We start from the raw sequence: 2,611 nt of genomic DNA, 5'->3' as shown, positions 1-2,611 counted from the left end.
CTTTTGTGATCTTTCTGCTCTGGTCCCTGTTTATAAAGGTCCTTTTATTGTTTCCAGTCTTCATCCTGTTTTGTTTTTTTTTTTTTTTTTTTAAGTCTTTGGTTATCTGGGGGAAATGGCATTTCAATTTTTTTTTTCCATTAATTTTTGTTTTATTCAAAGGGAGACATCTACATGTCCATGTGTGTAATTAGAAACAGCTACATTTCTTATAAATATGGATATGGATGTGTGTGATGTGTGCTGGTTAACTATACTTAAAGTGCTGATAAGGATGGTGAATGTAAAGTATTTGTCCTCATACCTCTGTCTTTCTGTGATCAGTGTAAATAAAAACTGTTTTAAGCTGTGCATTAATGTAAGAGATTATCCCAATATTGTGTATAAAATTATTTAAATAAAATCTGAAAAATATGCACATAAAAAGAGTATAAAGAAAAGGGTTATGTACCAAGAATTTACTTCTGACAGTCAATTAAAAGCTGAAATGAAAGTTTTGCTTTTTGTCAATACTATTCGAGCTAAAGCTTCACAGGGGCAGCTGGTTCTTGGCTCAGCAGACAGCTAAAAACGAAATCCCAAAAGCACAAAACCTACATAGCTCTCAACCTTCAGGAGACTGCTCACATCCTTTAGGTGTCCAGTGGATGCAGTGGGCAGATTAACTTCTACATTTCAGAAAAGTAGTTACAGTAATGCAATGAAGCTTTCACAACCACACATTGAAAGGAAATAATCAAGACCTTCTAGGAACATGAACCAAAATGCATAGCACAGAGGCCCTAATTCCCCAAGGCTACATTGTTCTCCTTTTTACAAGGAATTCTTTTTGCCTTGTTAATTTTGCCATACATAGTAATAGCCATAAGCACATTATTCTTAACTTACAGACCAGCTAGGAAAGGGTGACTCTTAACCCAACATAAATGAAGAATAGGTAACACTGTTTTTATTTTTTTTACTCTAACTTAAACCATCTTCTTATATTTCCACATCAAAAATGAAAAGCACTATTTCCAAAGGTACATTTTGTTAGACTATCTCACTTGTGTCCATACAAATTTTATACTTGGAACATACAGAAGCTAATGACCTTCCTCAGTGCTTTTTTCTTTAAGCAGATCTCAGTATTATTAACGTACAGCCTTCAATTGTTTATATTTCTTTCCTGCCTTCAAGTAAGAAAAGCATGGATTAAATTATTTTAATACATCTGAAAAACTGAATAACAAAATTTTTGCATGTCAGTTTTTAATCATTGAGTGTCAAACACTCAAATCCACAAATTAGTATTAAAACAATTAAAAGTTGGTTAATTTCAAGATACTTCAAAACAAATTTCTGTGAAACACTGAATCTATTTTACTGTTCAACAACAGCCTGTTTACAAAATATTCATTTTACCACTACTCTTCATTCTCCATCAACAAGCTTCAGTCAATTGGCAAGTCTTTGAGACTCAGCATTAACAGATTATTATGGAAGTAAAACTAGGTAGGGATTACTTAAATCAATGGAATACTTTTGTCCTCCTGGAAGTGTTATTGAAACCAAGTTTTCTATCTGTTGTTGGATATCTAGGTCACCTCTTCTGATATCCCCCTAATTTACTCCAAAAACAGGAATTTAAGTAGCATCCTATTTCAACACCCAAAACCGAAGAGGCAGATGAGGTACTAGATGCTACCAGGAGTACCAACAACTGTGTCAGCATCTCTGACTCTTCAGCATCTCAGATTCGTACAAGTAAACATGAAATTTCAATTTCCTCTCTTACCTAAGCTAATATTTATAACCTAAGATAATTTAAAATGCAGAAGCACAACACAAATTACCTTTGAGAAGAAAATAGAAGGTTTGGAAAAGTCAGAACACATCTAGTTCTTTTTTCATTATAAGACAAATCAACACTGCTGCCAAAAAGCTGAAATATTACATTCTTGTACAAGCAAAGAGAACAAAGAGAAAACTCATATGATGTGTTTAAAAGATTTTTTTTTAAAGTTCAACAAGAAACCAGTTTAGCCTTTTTTAAAACTAAGAGTGAACTGCTAGAATTGAAAGAGATCCAGAAATGCCTACTTGCATAATCCACAATGTGTAGTACCACCAATAAATCAAGAGCAATTCCTAGAGAACAGAAAGGCCCTCTCCTTTCTCAGCTGTAAAAACCTGTAGTGATAATACCACTAATATCCATGAAGTTTTGAAATATCTGGGACAGACCAGAGCAATGGCATTACATAAGCCAGATATTAGAACCCTTCACTCCTACAATTATTAAAACTCTTTAAAGCACATACTGAAACAGCTTCTCCTCTTCTTGTGGTTTGCAATAAAGAACTAAAATAAGTCAATAATTTTCTTCCTAGATGCCTACGAAGTGTGTGCGGAAACATTTACACATTTTATTTAAAGTTGTTCCACATTACATAAATCAACATCGAACCAAACTGGAAAGTTCAACATCTACTGGTCTTAATTTCTCCTTATGCACACAAGCAGACTCAAAGTTCAGCCAGCCATTAATTATTTTTCTTCAGTATCATGTTAAAATCAAATTGTGAAATTTACTGTCATTTCAGGCAAAAATGTATGGTCAAACCATTGA

This window comes from Corvus brachyrhynchos, unplaced genomic scaffold (assembly GCF_000691975.1).
Source record: "Corvus brachyrhynchos isolate BGI_N302 unplaced genomic scaffold, ASM69197v1 scaffold26, whole genome shotgun sequence".
In the NCBI taxonomy this organism is placed as follows: Eukaryota; Metazoa; Chordata; class Aves; order Passeriformes; family Corvidae; genus Corvus; species Corvus brachyrhynchos.
The sequence above is the reverse complement of the archived record's forward strand: the minus strand, read 5'-3'. Positions refer to the sequence as shown.